Here is an 18,835-nt window from a genome sequence, read left to right on the forward strand (position 1 = left end):
TCCTCTTTCCTCCACTCATTACCTGTAGTAATGGCACCTGTTTAAACTTGTTATCAGTATAAAAAGACACCTGTGCACACCCTCAAACAGTCTGACTCCAAACTCCACTATGGTGAAGACCAAAGAGCTGTCAAAGGACACCAGAAACAAAATTGTAGCCCTGCACCAGGCTGGGAAGACTGAATCTGCAATAGCCAACCAGCTTGGAGTGAAGAAATCAACTGTGGGAGCAATAATTAGAAAATGGAAGACATACAAGACCACTGATAATCTCCCTCGATCTGGTGCTCCACGCAAAATCCCACCACGTGGGGTCAGAATGATCACAAGAACGGTGAGCAAAAATCCCAGAACCACGCGGGGGGGGACCTAGTGAATGAACTGCAGAGAGCTGGGACCAATGTAACAAGGCCTACCATAAGTAACACACTACGCCACCATGGACTCAGATCCTGCAGTGCCAGACGTGTCCCACTGCTTAAGCCTGTACATGTCCGGGCCCGTCTGAAGTTTGCTAGAGAGCATTTGGATGATCCAGAGGAGTTTTGGGAGAATGTCCTATGGTCTGATGAAACCAAACTGGAACTGTTTGGTAGAAACACAACTTGTCGTGTTTGGAGGAAAAAGAATACTGAGTTGCATCCATCAAACACCATACCTACTGTAAAGCATGGTGGTGGAAACATCATGCTTTGGGGCTGTTTCTCTGCAAAAGGGCCAGGACGACTGATCCGGGTACATGAAAGAATGAATGGGGCCATGTATCGTGAGATTTTGAGTGCAAACCTCCTTCCATCAGCAAGGGCATTGATGATGAAACGTGGCTGGGTCTTTCAACATGACAATGATCCAAAGCACACCGCCAGGGCAACGAAGGAGTGGCTTCGTAAGAAGCATTTCAAGGTCCTGGAGTGGCCTAGCCAGTCTCCAGATCTCAACCCTATAGAAAACCTTTGGAGGGAGTTGAAAGTCTGTGTTGCCAAGCGAAAAGCCAAAAACATCACTGCTCTAGAGGAGATCTGCATGGAGGAATGGGCCAACATACCAACAACAGTGTGTGGCAACCTTGTGAAGACTTACAGAAAACGTTTGACCTCTGTCATTGCCAACAAAGGATATATCACAAAGTATTGAGATGAAATTTTGTTTCTGACCAAATACTTATTTTCCACCATAATATGCAAATAAAATGAAAAAAAAACAATGTGATTTTCTGGATTTTTTTTTCTCAGTTTGTCTCCCATAGTTGAGGTCTACCTATGATGTAAATTACAGACGCCTCTCATCTTTTTAAGTGGTGGAACTTGCACTATTGCTGACTGACTAAATACTTTTTTGCCCCACTGTATCTGTAAATTTTTATTTTTTAATTAACGGAGTGAAGGGGGCGACGGTTCCTTTCTACAGCCCGCTCTCCCCCAAACCAACAACAGGCAAGCACACTGAGTATACCTCCCCGTACACTTTACTGCGACGAATGGGGCTGATTCCTCTGACAATGGTTCCCTTACGGTCGTTACTCCACGGATACGAGGGCAAGCGCAACAGGATGTAGCACAGGAATGCATGGAGAAGGACTTGAGCAGCGCATTTTTGGATACTCTGAATCAACCCCAGAGCTCTCCATCCCCCTACCACAGGGTGGATCGATTGAGCATACCCCTTTAAGGCCTCCTCCAGCTCTACATCGCCCGGAGGATGAGACACACACCTGCAGCTGGAAGACCTCGGACAGCGACGACCTGCCTGAGCACAGGAGTGGAGGTATGGGGTCGGGTCCTGCCCCACGGGAGAAGCACTGACTTGACGTCAGCGGCGGTGCACCGGCGCCCCATCGCGGCCCCCCACCCCCGCTCTCGGGTAGGCCAAAAATTTAGTCCCCGGCTCTTCCGACCTGCTAGGCCGCAATTTGAATGGTGCCGCCCACTAGCGCTGGCGCCTACCGCGGGTAGGCCAAAAATTTAGACCTTGGCTTTTCCGGCCTACTAGGCTGCAATTTTAATAGCGCCGCCCGCGCTAACGTCGCCGCCCCCTCCTCTTGGCACCTCTCGGCACCTCTCATTACTTACGAGACGCGCAATTCTAATCTTGGGGGCCATGTCTTCAGCTGCCGTTAACCCTTTCAGGAGCGCTATGCCTGCTCTGGACAGCCGGATACCGGGTGACACCACAGGGCCACCGGTTTTCCTCCCGGGGGACACGGCACAGGACCGTGGGTAAGCTGCATCTGCACTCAGATTAACGATTAACCCCTTCCCGGCACATTCCCTGCAGCTGCAGACAGACTTAACCCTTTCAGGAGCGCTATGCCTCAATCTAAGGAGGCTAAACGGGCTGTTAAGCACACTGCATTTTTTACCGTGTGTACCACTTGCAAGTCTGCCTTACCCAGTGCACAGACTAATACGTTATGCACGGACTGTGGCACGGACTGTGACCCAGACTGCGCCCTGACCTGCGCTCCAACGTCCCTTGCCGCCGCTGCTGACGGGCCTCCTGTGTTTAGTACCCCTGAGTAGGCTGCATCCCTGTCACGGTCAGTGGAGTCTCTGACCCAGGCTATATTCTCCTTCCGGGAGGACTCTTTAAGTCAGAAAGCGTCTTTGACTCCCAAGGAGGGCTCTGTCGGCCGGGAACGGTCCACCAGTAGGGGCCATACTCGTCCAAGGGATGGTCAGGTCTCTAGAAAGTGGACCCATGATGCGTCCCCTAGTCACGTTTGCGCCTCAGCATCGGCGACTCCTGTCTCTCGCTCGCCCTCTCCTGAGGTTCACAGCGAGCACGACTCTGAATTCGAATCTGACATGTCAACCCCTCAGAATCCCCCAACTGATCAAGAGTCGCTTGATTCTCTTATAGAATCAGTCAACAGGATTCTGAAGTTGGATGAGGAAAATATTCCTGCTCCGGCACACCCTATCTCATTTAAGAAAACCTAGCGTGTGCGCTGGTTATTTACCAGCCGTCCAGAAACATAGGGATCGGCCACATAAGCAGTTCGCAGAGCAAAAGTCTACTCGGGCTAAATACCCTTTTCATCCAGACCTAATGTAGGATTGGTTACAGTCCCCTCCGGTGGACCCTCCTGTATCGTGTCTTGCTTCTAAAACGCTCCTATCTGTTTTTGAGAGTTCCTCAGTCAGAAACCCCTCCGATCGTCAAACTGACTATCTTGCCCGTTCAGTTTTTTTGAAGCTTCAGGAGCAGCGCTTTTTTTCATCTTTTGCGGCAATTTGGGTCACTAAGGCAATGGCCGCTTGGGCAGAAGTCTTGATTACTTCCTTCCAAGACACCAATCTTCCTCCGGAGGCAACCACTGTTGACAGGCAGATAATTCACGCAGCGGACTTTGTAGTAGATGCTTCTTTTGATGCTGCCAACTGCGCGGCTCAAACTGCCGCTAATGCGATCTCCATTAGAAGAGCCCTATGGCTCCGCGGCTGGTGGGCGGATGTCACACCTAAAAGATCGTTGACTTCTCTCCCCTTTCAAACGGGTCGTCTTTTTGGAGAGAAACGACCAGCTCATTTCTGATACCACCGGGGGGGGGGTAAATTCCTTCAACAAAAGGGGCTGTTCGACCGTTTCGCAACCAACAGCCGACGCGTTTTCGATTTTCTCGCAACAATTCCGGTTGGTCTTCCTCTACCTTCTCTTCCGGATCAGGTCGGAACCCGCGCGGAGACAGAGGCTCCCAGGTCTCATACAGACCTAACCGCTCTTGGAAGCCCAGGCCTAGGGCTTCTGGATCTAGGGGAGCCAGATCTCATAGATCTACCCAATGATGACAAGTGGGTCAGGGAGCTGGTGTCCTCCGGATACAAGATAGAATTTTCTTCTCCCCCCCCCCCCTCCAACTCAGTTTTTCCTTTCCTCTCCCCCCCAAGAAAGACAAGAGCCTTCCTTCGGGCTGTTCAGGCTCTGCTAAGGGACGGAGTCATCATTCCGGTCCCTCATCACAAAAGGTTCAGGGGATTTTATTCAAGCATTTTTGTGGTTCCAAAAAAGGATGGGACGATGCGACCCATTCTGGATCTTAAACTGTTAAATCAGTTTGTCAACGTACGGCGATTCCGAATGGAATTTCTCTGATCAATTGTCACTTCCATGGAAAAAGGAGAGTTCCTAGCATCCATCGACATCAAGGACGCTTACCTTCACATTCTGATCTCCCCGTCCCACCAGCAGTTCCTGCGTTTTGCAATTCACGAGGAACACTTCCAGTTCGTTGCCTTGCCCTTCGGACTCGCCACCGCCCCCAGGGTCTTTACCAAGGTCATGGCAGCTGTCATTGCCATTCTCCACGCTCCGTGAGTGGTGGTGTTACCGTATCTGGATGACCTGCTCATCAAGGGTCCGTCCCTTCCAGCCTGTGAGGAATCCATGAATAACAGTAAATACACTTTCTCGCCTGGGGTGGAAGATAAACTTCGAAAAGTCTTTCCCAAAACCGGCTCGGCAGATTTCCCTTTTAGGAATGATCTTGGACACTTCCCACGGGTTGGTCATTCTCCCTCCAGGAGAGACCCAAGCCTTACAACAGGCAGCGCGGACTCTTTCCCGACCGGTTTCTCACTCCAGTCGTTTCAGCATGAGAGTTCTCTGAAAGATGGTGGCAGCGATGCAAGCAGTTCCATTTGCACAGTTCCACCTCCGTCCCTTACAACACGCGTTTCTGTTAGCTTGGGACAAGAACCCGTTCTCCCTGGAGCATCGGATCCCTCTGTCCCTGTGGTTCAGGCAAGCCCTCAGGTGGTGGACACTGAGGTCTTCCCTGAATCAAGGGAGGTCTTTTCTCCCAGTAAGATGTTTGTTAGTAACCACCGACGCAAGTCTCCTTGGCTTGGGTGCGGTCTTTCTTCGCCACACGGCACAGGGTCATTGGTCAACCCGAGATTCACGTCTCCCCATCAACATTTTGGAGATACGAGCGATCAGATTAGCTCTACTGAGTTTCCACCATCTCCTCGCAGGTCACCCCATCAGGATCCAATCCGACAACGCCACGGCTGTAGCATATATCAACAGCCAGGGAGGTACCCGGAGCAGGATGGCCATGCACGAAGTGAGTCACATCCTCCATTGGGCCGAGCGTAAAAAATTGGGCGGCAGATTTTCTCAGTCGCCAAGGCATTGCCTTGGGGAAGTGGTCTCCATCTGGAAGTCTTTCAGCAGATTTGTCATAGTTGGGGGACTCCGGATGTGGATCTCATGGCCTCAAGACTAAACAACAAGGTTCCTCGGTTCATTGCCCGATCCATGCACCATCGGAGCGGACGCCCTAGTTTTGTCATGGCACCGGTTCCGGCTCCCGTACATCTTCCCTTGCTACTGAGGGTCATCAAGAAGATCAGAGCAGAGGGAGTACCAGTGATCCTAGTCACGCCAGATTGGCTGCGCCAAGCATGGTATGCAGAACTAATAAAACTAGTCGCCGACGTCCCCTGGCGACTTCCAGATCACATGGATCGCAGGGCCTGATTTACCACCAGAATGCCGGGGCCCTGTCTTTGACGGCGTGGCCGTTGAATCCTGGATTTTAGCATAGGTTGGGTTCTCTCATGACATGATTTCCACCATGATTAGTGCTAGGAAGCCTGTGTCCATGTGCATCTATCACCGCACCTGGAAAACCTTCTTTTCGTGGTGCAAGGATCATGGTCGATTACCTCTGGTGTTTTTCCATTCCGGCCATATTGGAATTCCTTCAATCTGGATTAAAATCAGGCCTCGCGCTTAGCTCGCTCAAGGGCCAAATTTCGGCCTTGTCAGTGCTTTTCCAACGCAAAATTGCCACCAAACTTCAGGTCAACATTTATTCAGGGAGTTTCCCATGTGGCGCCTCCTTATAGAAGGCCATTGGAATCATGGGACCTTAACCTGGATCTCGGGGGCCTTACAGGAGGCTCCTTTCGAACCGCTGCAGGACGTGTCACTTTCCGTCCTCTCTTGGAAGGTGGTCTTTCTAGTGGCAATTACGTCAATCAGACGAGTTTCGGAATTGGCAGCCCTGTCCTGCCGTTCTCCGTTCCTGAATTTTCATCAGGAAAAGGTAGTTCTCAGGACGTCCCCGTCCTTCCTGTCCAAGGTCATCTTTCCATCTCCACGAGGAAATTGTTTTGCCTTCCTTTTGTCCGGCGCCAGTCCATCGCACTGAGAAGGCCATCCACACCCTGGATGTGGTTAGGGCGCTGAGACGGTACATCTCACCGGACGGCTCCCTTCCACAAGTCAGATACCCTGTTCATGCTTCCAGAGGGGCATAGGAAGGGTCTAGCTGCGTCAAAAGCAACGCTAGCCAGGTGGATTCGCTTGGCGATTCAGGAATCCTACCATGTCAGGAATGCACCTGTCCCAGCGGGGATTAAGTTGCAATCTACCCGGTCAGTGGGCGCCTCTTCGGCCATTCGGCACCAGGCCTCGGCAGAACAGGTCTGCAAGGCCGCGACTTGGTCCAGTCTACATACCTTTACAAACATTGCCTAATTCATTCTCAGGCCTCTGCGGATGCAGCTCTCCGCAGACGCAGCCTGCAATCGGCAGTACCTCAGTGTTGACTCAGTGGTACATGGGGTATTAGCAGATGTATGCTCCCCACCCAGGAACTGCTTTAGGACGTCCCATGGTCTCTGTCCCCCCAATGAGGCGTAGGAGAAATAGGGATTTTTGTGTACTCACCGTACAATCATTTTCTCCGAGCCAATCGTTGGGGGACACACCACCCACCCTGATAAGCCCATTGGCTCACTGTAGCATTCTAAGGCTTTGACTTAGTTATGGTTATTGTTGACTGTTTATGCTCCTACTGCTTTTTTTCACCAAACTGGAGAAATCTCAGTCAGCGAGATGGTGTATTCTTCAGGGGAGGAGCTAACTTTTTTTCTGGTTTACTTGGTGTCCTCCTAGTGGCCAGCAGCATAACACCCACTGTCTGTGTCCCCCAATGATTGGCTTGGAGAAAAGGATTTTACGGTGAGTGCCCAAAAACCCTATTTTTGTTTTATCATTTTTTTTTCTGTGTTATTAATCTGATTTTCATCACTGTTTGGTAGAGATGGGCACAATGATTTGTACTTCCCTGCTTGGTCAGTCATCCTCGTTCTCCTTGGCAGCCAAGGGCCAGGGCTAAGCGAGCTTCGTAGGTTGACACGCGAATGCTGACTTCTTGGGCACATCCTGCCATTACTAGGAAGTTTGCACTGCCCTGGTCTTGCTGCTGCAAGTGCTAGTAATTCCAGAATCCCTTGTGTATTAGTATTCGTGTGTCACTTGAGGGGATTAAACAGGCAGTGTCAGTGCTAGCACCGACCCTGGCTATCCCTGCAGGACCTCAGCGATTAGTAGTGGCGAGCTCCTGTTGTAATCGTGCAGGGAAGTGCTGATATTTAAACACCTCCAGCGTGATCATGCTGATCATCGCAGCGCCCCAAGTGTGGGGGACCGATGGCATGGGTCCATGCACCTCTACTCTTCCTGTGCCACTCAGCTTTCAGTGACTGCTGTCTGCACGGAACAGTCACAGCAGGTTAACACGCAGTGATAGTTATAAATCATGACTGTCATAGCTTGTCATGATGCAAGAACTGACACCCACTCATGATGTGCTATGTTCATCTTTGGTCGTTAAGGGTTTACACTTCGGCACCTATTCTCTTCATGAAATCCGCAAAATAGGGTATTTAGTAGTGATGAGCAAACGTGCTCTGTTAATATACAAGTATCTTGGGCATGCTCAAATAATAAGTTCAAGTCCACGCCGCTCCATGTTTTGCGTCACTCTGCATGTTTCAGCTGCCTAACAGTCGCAAATCATGTAGCCATGCGTACTCAAATATATTATCCCAGCACATACAAAATACTCCAATAACACCCGAGCATGCTCGCTCATCACTATTAATTAACCCTTAAAGTGTATTTAAATTTAATTTATTAAATCTTTATTTTTATATAGCGCTAACATATTCTGCAGCGCTTTACAGTTTGTACACAATATCGTCACTGTCCCTGATGGGGCTCACAATCTAAATTCCTTATCAGTATGTCTTTGGAATGTGGGAGGAAACCCATGCAAACACGGGGAGAACAACTCCTTGCAGATGTTGTCCTTGGTGGGATTCGAACCCAGGACCCCAGCGCTTCAAGGCTGCAATGCTCACCACTGAGCCACTGTGCTGCCTGTATTTAAATTGCATTCCTAGTTTGTTTGTTTTTTAAAAAAAACAAAGTTTTTAGTAATATTTTCAATTTTCTCAAAAAGGATTAACTAATTTTAAAACCTTTTACAGCGAACCTGTCATCTGGATTATGCTAACTAAACTTCAGGCATTGTCAAGTTACATTCATTTAAAATGATACCTGGGTTGAAGAAATCCGTCTTGTGGTTCTTCAAGAAAAGCACATCCAGCCCCTGAATGGCAGCACTTCCCAGGACTCGCATCCAAAGAAGATATTTCATATTTTTTTATTTGTTAAGTTAAAATAGAGAAGATACGTGTTTCAGATATAGTGTATATCCTTCATCAGGTATCATAAAAACACAGTACAAATCCTACTAGTATAAAATTCAAATACACTTATAGTAGCAAACCTTTTATCCCAGTCTCAGAAACTTGATTAGGGATGTGGACCAAGTTCAGGAACACACCCACTGATTCATCCAACCTTGACAACATAGATGCAAGAAACAAAGCAACGTTTAAACTCTATATCATTCAATCCGTTTGGATATAATGTTCCCAGGCGATATATCCAAAATATTTCTTTCCGGTTTAAAAGAGCATTCCTATTTGCAACACCAAGGGGTATCTGCTCCACCGTAGTTACTTTGATGCCTTGAGAGACTGTTTTAAAAAGCCGTTTTTTGCGCTATTTCTGTGACCGTTAATGCGGGACCGCAGTGTCTGCACAGTGCGTCCCACATATTGTAAACCGCAACTGCATGTGATGACATATACAACATGATCACTGATACAGGTGAGTCTTTCTGAGATCTCAAAGACTTCACCAGTAACATTTGATCGTTTTAGCTCCGTGATCTAGGATCCCACAGGTTCAACATTTTTTGGAGTTGCATTTAATAACTCCGGTTCCTTGAAAAACACCACATAAAATTTGATCCTTACTTTTTTTTTTAAAAATTGTGTTTGAATCCAACTGGTTTTATTTTTAACTTACTGGGGGCCACCAAATTTTTCAGTTTTTTCCTCCTAAATGTAATCCCTGGTTTATCAGGCAGATGTTTTCCCAAACAGTGTCACGCGTCAAGGTATACCAATATTTTGAAAGAACAGTTCTTATGATTTTATTTCCCCTATTGAATGTGGTCACAAAATTCAATTTCCTGCGATCATCACTTTTTTTTTTTTTTTAACCAATAGTCAAATTATCCCCCTTCCTATTTTTTTTCCTTTTAAACATTCCTCCTGTGTTTTTATTTTGTTATCCCTATATGCACCATTTATCAAATTTTTTTGAGTATCTTTTTTCCTTAAATTTTCCTTTTACAATTTTAGACTGAGCTACATAATCAGAACCCCTTTCAGACTAGTGGATTAATAATCGATAGGTGTCTTATTGAAACCTCTCCATTATTAACCAGGCTTAATGTCACCTTACAATAGCAAGGTGACATTAATCCCTTATTACCCAATATGTCACCTGCTACAGGGCAATGGGAAGAGAGTGGGTAAGTGCCGGAATTGGCGCATCTTACAAATGCGCCTTTTCTGGGGTGGCTGGGGGCAGGGGTTTTTTTTTTGTTTTTTGTTTTTTTTTAGCCAGGGACGGCAAAAACAATGGTCTCTCTCTTGGCTATTAATATCTGCCCTCAGTCAGTGGCTTGCCCTCTCTGGTGAAGAAAATTGGGTGGGAGACCATGCCGTGAATTAATCCTTTAATTTAACACCAACAGCTTCAAAATTTTACACACATACACTACTAACATTATTAGTGAGGGACATATATAAATCTCATGGATATGCAATGGTTTACTATATGTAAACCTTGTCTCATATCCTGTCGGGTTCTGTAATGATTTTACAGATGCCGACAACTGAATTTTAACCTATTCTGCTATCTAGATCTCTATGAAATATATATATACACACCCCCTATACTATGTATATACATGTATTCTAACATGTCAGTGTGATTTTTACAGTATAGCGCACTGAGTTGCCGGCTTTTCTAAAGGACACTGTGCATTTATCTGGCAAGTCACACGCATGGCCCGTGTGTAATCCGTTTTTTTTCTCTCCCCCATAGACTTGCATTGGCAAGTCTGAGCCGAGATACGGTGGAAATCGCAGCAGGCTGCGATTTCTCTCGCATGTACTGTATAATACGGGCGAGAAAAAAACGGATGATTGGAGCTGCCCCATAGATTAACATTGGTCCGAGTGCTATGCGATTTTTTTTCTCGCATAGCACTCGTCCATATTTCCGTCTAGTGTGACTCTGGCCTAAAAGGTATGCTACTATATACAGTACAGACCAAAAGTTTGGACACACCTCATTCAAAGCGTTTTCTTTATTTTCATGACTATGAAAATTGTAGATTCACTCTGAAGGCATCAAAACTATGAATTACCACATGCGGAATTATATAATTAACAAAAAAGTGTGAAACAGCTGAAAATATGTCTTATGTTCTAGGTTCTTCAAAGTTGCCACACCTTTTGCTTTGATTACTGCTTGCACACTCTTGGCATTCTCTTGATGAGTTTCAAGAGGTAGTCACCGGAAATGGTTTTCACTTCACAGGTGTGCCCTGTCAGGTTTAATAAGTGGGATTTCTTGCCTTATAAATGGGGTTGGGACTATCAGTTGTGTTGTGCAGAAGTCTGGTGGATACACAGCTGCTAGTCCTACTGAATAGACTGTTAGCTGCCTTTTTCTTGCCATAATACAAATTCTAAGTAAAGAAAAACGAGTGGCCATCATTAATTTAAGAAATGAAGGTCAGTCAGTACGAAAAATTGGGAAAACTTTGAAAGTGTCCCTAAGTGCAGTGGCAAAAACCATCAAGCGCTACAAAGAAACTGGCTCACATGAGGACCGCCCCAGGAAAGAAAGACCAAGAGTCACCTCTGCTGCGGAGGATAAGTTAATCCGAGTCACCAGCCTCATAAATCACAGGTTACTAACAGCAGCTCAGATTCAGTGAACTGACTCCTATTTTAAATAAAGCACATGTACATTTAAAGGGGTTGACCGGGCTTTTCACATAATCTCAGTACATATCTGGGCTGCAGAATTATGACAATAAGTAATTTACTTTCTGTCACTAGTTTGCACGGTTTTCTAGATATTCTGAACAAAACGTCCAAGGGGGGGTGTTATGGCATTGAAATGAGAACTAGTCGTAACCTCCTACTCTACTCCAAACATGCCCTCTATAGCAACAACCCCACCCTCCATAGCTACATGCCCTCCCCGTCCACATGAAGCAGCCCTCATCACACAGTAACGAATTCTTCCCCTCCAACAGCCTCAGTGCAGAGAGCTGCTCCTCCCCCAGACACACACTGAACAGTGATCTATGGAAAGTAGAGGGAGGGAAAATTGTCCTGTATTCTGGGCCACTCCATGATTACAATACATAACTCATTATCAGTAATTCCTTCCCTCACTGTCCCAGGCTGCTGGCAGCAGTGAGAACAGACTGTGTGATGGCCAGTGATGGGGGTCTGCAGCTTCTAATCTGTACAGGGGATGGCAGTCACTGATGTAATCTGTTGTGTGACAAAGCCTCTGCTGTGTGAATGAGACAGCTCTGTGTCCCTGATGTGGTTTGGTGCAGATTTGGTGCAGTGTATGTGCGAAGCTCCACCAAACTCCCAGCAAGCTCCAGTGACCAGCCCCACCCACTGCCCACTCATTGGCTGGCAGTAAACTGCACCAGCACTCATCTTTATCATCATTCCAGCATTGGAAAGAACACAGCAGTGATCCTGTATTTGTGAAAGCCGCACAATACATACATACACCCCCAACACTTCACACTGTTACAACTGCTGATTGGACAGGCTGCTCCCATCAGTATTTGTGTCATTAGAGACACAGTGCTCACACATACACTGCACCAAATCTGCTGCTGTGTGAAGACATCAGTGACACAGAGCTGTCTCATTCATACAGCAGAGGCTTTGTCACACAACAGATTACATCAGTGACTGCCATCCCCTGTGCAGATTAGAAGCTGCAGATCCCCATCACTGGCCATCACACAGTCTGTTCTCACTGCTGCCAGCAGCCTGGGACAGTGAGGGAAGGAATTACTGATAATGAGATATGTATTGTAATCATGGAGTGGCCCAGAATACAGGACAATTTTCCCTCCTCCTCACAACTTTCACTTTCCATAGATCACTGTTCAGCCTGTGTCTGGGGGAGGAGCAGCTGGGTGGTCTGCTCTCTGCACTGAGGCTGCTGGAGGGGAAGAATTTGTTACTGTGTGATGAGGGCTGCTTCATGTGGACGGGGAGGGCCTGTAGCTATGGAGGGTGGGGTTGTTGCTATAGAGGGCATGTTTGGAGTAGAGTAGGAGGTTACGACTAGTTCTCATTTCAATGCCATAACACCCCCCCTTGGACGTTCTGTTCAGAATATCTAGGAAACCGTGCAAACTAGTAACAGAAAGTAAATTACTTATTGTCATAATTCTGCAGCCCAGATATGTACTGAGATTATGTGAAAAGCCCGGACAACCCCTTTAATATTGTGGTCTTCAAAAAAAGAAAAAAAATTGCTTCAACAAATTGGCGCCAGCTGTGCATTCGCTGCAGCATCTATCAGCAAGCGATGCTCTCAATCTGCACATGTACCGTCCACTGTGTTCCTAGGGCCTGTGCGGGAACATGCACAAGAAGAGGAAATTGTTGCCACTGAACATAGCAACGCTCCCGCTCTGGTCTCTGGAACACGGTGAACGGCGCATGTGCAGATTGAGAGCAACGCTTGCCGATAGAGACTTTTGCGCCATTTTGTTGAAACAACATTTTTATTTTTTAAAGGCTACAATATTAAATGCAGAGGTGCAGTATTTAAAATAGGAGGCAGGCTACTGAAAGTTCCATGACCTGTCCTTTAATCTAAGAATGGTGATGAGGTCAGAGCACCAAGTAAAGCCCCCCACACACACAGGCTGCCCCGGAGCACGGGAATCTCATCAACTCAAAACTGCAACACAGATTAAACAAGTACCACAAGACGTATTTCTTCAATCCAGGTATCATGTTAATCAGTATAACGGCGTTGACCTGACAGTGTTTGTAGTTTACTGAGCAAAGTCCTGCTGACAGGTTCCCTTTAACCCCTTCCCGACCCATGACGCCTACGTAGGCGTCATGGTATAAATTGCATTCCTGCGGGTCGGGTGCCCGGGGTCAATAAAAGGTCACCTAACCCGCAGGCACAGGAAGAGTTGTACTTCACCCCGGGGGGGGGCTTTGCCCCTCCCTGTGGCTACGATCACCCTGATTGGCTGTTGAAAGTGAAACAGCCAATCAGAGCGATTGCAATATTTCACCAATGAAACTTGGTGAAATATTACAATCCAGCCATGGCTGATGCTGCAATATCATCGGCCTTGGCTGGAAACAACGATCAGACCCCTCCCCCACACCGACTGACGGGGGCGATCTGCCACCGACTGATAGCGGCGATCTTACGACGATATCAGCATCTGCTCCCCCTTCCCTCCACTCCCCCCACCTTCCTATCGCTCCCCCCTCCCCCCTGATACCTCCTGAGTCCCGGTACCTCCCGATGTCCCTCTGTTGTCATCCATGGGCGCTGCCATCTTCCAAAATGTCGGGCGCATGCACAGTGCGCCCGCCGAATCTGCCGGCCGGCAGATTCATTCATTCATTCTAGGTACATTTTGATCACTGTGATAAACCCTATCACAGTCATCAAAATAAAAAAAATTGTAAATAAACCCCCCCCCGTTTATCACCCCCATAGGTAGGGACAAATAATGAAATAAAGAAAATATATTTATTTTTATTTTTTCGTTAGGGTTAGGGTTAGAATTAGGGTTAGGGTTGGAATTAGGGTTAGGGGTGTGTTAGGGTTAGGGTTGGGATTAGGGTTAGGGGTGTGTTGGGGTTAGAGTTATGATTAGGGTTGTTAGGGGTGTGTTGGGGTTAGGGTTGGAGGTAGAATTGAGGGGTTTCCACTGTTTAGGCACATCAGGGGGTTTCCATACGCGACATGGCACCACCATTGATTCCAGCCAATTTTCCGTTCAAAAAGTCAAACGGTGATCCCTCCCTTCCAAACCCCAATGTGTGCCCAAACAGTGGTTTACCCCAACATATGAGGTATCAGTGTACTCGGGAAAAATCGCACAACTTTGAGGGTCCAATTTATCCTGTTACCCATGGGAAAATAAAAAATTGGGGGCTAAAAAATTATTTTTGTGGAAAAAAAAATAAATTTTATTTTCACGGCTCTGCGGTATAAACGTCTGTGAAACACTTGGGGGTTCAAAGTGCTCACCACACATCTAGATAAGTTCCTTGGTGGTCTTGTTTCCAAAATGGGGTCACTTGTGGGGGGTTTCTACTGTTTAGGCACATCAGGGGCTCTGCAAATGTAACATGATGCCCGCAGACCATTCCATCAAAGTCTACATTTTAATACGTCACGATGTCCCTTCCGAGCCCTGACATGTGCCCAAACAATGGTTCCCCCCACATATGGGGTACCAGCATACTCAGGAAAAACTGGACAGCAACTTTTGGGGTTTAATTTCTCCTGTGAAAATAAAAATTTGCTGGCTAAAAAATCATTTTTTGAGGGAAAATGAAAAAATTGATGGGAAAATTTCTGTTGGAAAAATTAAAATGTCCATTTTTTCGTTCCACATTGCTTTAGTTCCTGTGAAGCACCTGAAGGGTTAATAATCTTCTTGAATGTAGTTTTAAGTAGCTTGAGGGGTGCAGTTTTTTAGAATGGTGTCACTTTTGGGTATTTTCTGCCATATAGACCCCTCAAAGTGACTTCAAATGTGAGGTGGTCCCTAGAAAAAAAAAAAAAATGGTTTTGTAAATTTTGTTGTAAAAATGAGGAATCGCTGGTCAACTTTTAACCCTTAAACTTAAAAAAAAAATTTGTTTCCAAAATTGTGCTGATGTAAAGTAGACGTGGGAAATGTTATTTATTAACTATTTTGTGTCACATAACTCTCAGGTTTAACAGAATAAAAATTCAAAATTAGAAAATTGCGAAATTTTCAAAATTTTCGCCAAATTTCCATTTTTTTCATAAACGCAAAAATTATCGACCTAAATTAACCACTAACATGAAGCCCAATATGTCATGAAAAAAAACAATCTCAATCGCTAGGATGCGTTGAAGTGTTCCTGAGTTATTACCTCATAAAGGGACACTGGTCAGAATTGCCAAAAATGGCCAGGTCATTAAGGTCAAAATAGGCTGGGTCATGTAGGGGTTAAGGACCAGACGTTTTTTGTGGTTTTTTTTTTCATGATACATTAAAATTCTATAGTTTTCGGTATGATTAGCTTTTCTCATGACTGGTCAGGAGTCTCGTGATCTGTTTACGGACTGTGACACCTGGCCTCTCTTGGTGTTTCACCAGTCACGCAAGTATTACGGCATCAAAATTCCTTTACTATTAGGTGACAAGTCAGATTTGAATTCTGGTGACTGTTTTCTACACAATATATTTAGGTCTAAAGTCCAACTTATCTTCCATAAAAGCCTACACAAAATGTGATCTTTGTTCTTTGAAACATAATGACAATTCAAGGTCTTCCTTAGTCTTTTTCACCCTGACAATACAAAGTGCAGGAGTGCATCATGGTTCATGATGTCTAAATCCTTTCTTGTCAGTAACGCTATGTTCATGTTTCATTTTTTTTCCCTTAGGGAAAAACCTGATATCTTGACAGTAAGAAACCTCAAAAAAGCAGGTTTTGCTTAGTTTCTGATCCGTTTTTTTTTTGTAATGTATTGGTCAGTGTACATTTGTCTCTTGTGCACAGTTATAAAGTTTAGTACAAAAAAAAAAAAATCAGACTCTGCTTCATCAGGTTTTGGCACAAAAAAACGCTGCAAAAACTGATGCCTGCATTTTTGCAGTGTGTTTGCACCACCCATTGCTTTTAATGGGTGAAAAACACTGAAAGTGACATGCTCCATTCTGCAAAACCTCAGATTTTGCACAGAAAAAACAACCCGTGCCCATGAGATGTTTTAAAATTTCATACACTTTGCTGGTATTATAAAACATAACGAAAATTTGCATTACAAAACAGCAAAAACACAGCGTGTGAACATAGCCTAACTGATTGAAGTATTAAATGGTTTCTTGTAGCAAAATAATTTTTTCCAAAGTTTTCATGATTTGTATTGTTTGCAGGATAAACCCTTCTTGTAGTGATCAGCTAGTTCCAGTGGGTCAGGCTTTAATCCCTGGCAATCAGCCTTTTGAAAGAGATGATACATGATCTTTTCTCCAGCAGATATAGCATTGAGCCTGGAACCCTCAGTGCTTGAAAATACAAAACCCCCTTCATATGCCCTATCAAAGTATATGGAGACTACAGACTTAGTGAGGATTGGCATAGAATAGGGACCTGGAAAACAAGAAATGCCTTAACGTGGCTTCCTGGTACACATAACTGGGCCATTTTATGCGCTAAACTTTCTCAATTTTTCATACTTCTAATGCAGTAATGCAATTCATTATTCATTTTTTATGTTTGCATGGTTTGGCGCTACAGTGTGCTTCCTTTTTTGCTTGCATGATATGTCCTGCATCAGGAGGCACAGGTGGGCATTACAATGTGAGCTGGGCTGCTATAGTATCTTTACAGAATCTTCATTTCTCTCTCTCTGTTCTTTCTTCCGCTTTGTTCTTACTTTCTTTCCCCTCCTTTTTTTTTTCTCTCTTCTTTTCTCAATTGCTTAACAATAATTTTGTATTGTATTAAGTTTGAAAGAAATGCGGCCCGCCAGCTTAAATTTTTTTTATGCGCAGCCCATTTACTCTGCCGAGTTTGAGACCCCTGACTTAAATAAAAAAAGAACTTAGACATGTTTGGTATCTGCATACTTGTACTTATCTGGGGAATCATATTACTAGGTCAGTTTTAGCATTTAGTGATGGTAAATAAAAACACCAAAAAACAAATTGTGGAATTGCATTTTTTTTGCAATTTCATCGCACTTGGGATTTTTTTTCCCGCTTTCCAGTACACTATATAGTAAAATCAAATGTGTCATTTAAAAGTACAACTTGTCCCATAAAAAAACAATTCTTCACACGGCTATATTGATGGAAAAATAAAAAGTTATGGCACTGGGGAAGGAGAGGAAAAAAATGAATGCACAAAAATGAAAAATCGCAAGGTCGTGAAGAGGTTAAGGTTGGGCAACCCCTTGAATCATTCTGTTTTATTTCTGTTTCTAAGACCACATTGTCTGCCTTCTCATAATTTACTTTGGCCCTAATTCATCCAACAGTTTTCAACAGAATTCGGTGAAGTCTGGTCCATGAATGAAGTTCCTTCCCTGAAAGCTGCTCAAAATGCAATAATAGACTCATTTCTCTTAATGAACTTGGCGCATCTAACTCCAGCACATTATCAAGGCATCATACCTGCCATGCAAAACACCCGTCTTGATAAATTGGAGTTTTGTCTTTACTTTCACTTATCAGCTTCTCATCAGGTTCATCCTTGACCAGATCATAAAACTGCAATCTTCTTTACATCTGAAATTATTGTGGTTTAATATTTGTGCACAAACTTGTATAGACTTTAGTCAAGGATTAGATCTATTGACCGGCTTCTGAAAGTGTTCAAGGCTACATTCAGATATCTGTATTTCAACTGTGTTTATTAAATTTTAATTTTTTACATAAGGATAAAACAGAGGGAAGGGGGAGGACTGGTAAACAAAGGAAATCAGGGAAAGAGAAGGAAAGGGGGTTAAAATTTAGAGAACTCAGAATATACACTGCTCAAAAAATAAAGGGAACACTAAGATACCACATCGTAGATATCACTGAATGCAATATCGCAGCTGTAAATCTTTATTCATTACATAGTGGCAAGCGATGAGAACAAGAAAACATAAAAATGATCAATGTAAATCAAAGTGAATATCCCATGGAGGTCTGGATTTGGAAGAATACTCAAAATTAAAGTGGAAAATCAAATTACAGGCTGATCCAACTTCAGTGGAAATGCCTCAAGACAAGGAAATGATTCTCAGTAGTGTGTGGCCGCCACGTGCCTGTTTTGACCTCCCTACGACACCTGGGCATGCTCCCAATGAGGCGGCGGATGGTCTCCTGAGGGATCTCCTCCCAGACCTGGACTAAAGCATACGCCAACTCCTAGACAGTCTGTGGTGCAACGTGACGGTGGATGGAGGTAGCGGTCCTGTTGCTGGGTTGTTGCCCTCCTACGGCTCCCTCCACATCTCCTGGTGTACTGGCCTGTCTCCTGGTAGCGCCTCCAGCCTCTGGACACTACGCTGACAGACACAGCAAACCTTCTTGCCACAGCTCACATTGATGTGCTATCCTGAATGAGCTGCACTACCTGAGCCACTTGTGTGGGTTGTAGAGTCCGTCTCATGCTACCACGAGTGTGAAAGTACAACCAACATTCAAAAGTGACCAAAACATCAGCCAGAAAGCATTGGTACTCAGATGTGGTCTGTGGCCCCCACCTGAGGAACCACTCCTTTATTGAGGGTGTCTTGATAATTGCCAATAATTTCCATCTGTTGTCAAATTCCAATTGCACAACAGCAAGTGAAATTGATTGTCAATCAGTCTTGCTTCCTAAGTGGA

Source organism: Dendrobates tinctorius, unplaced genomic scaffold, assembly GCF_039654945.1.
Source record: "Dendrobates tinctorius isolate UK_male_01 unplaced genomic scaffold, ASM3965494v1 ptg000075l, whole genome shotgun sequence".
Lineage (NCBI taxonomy): Eukaryota > Metazoa > Chordata > Amphibia > Anura > Dendrobatidae > Dendrobates > Dendrobates tinctorius.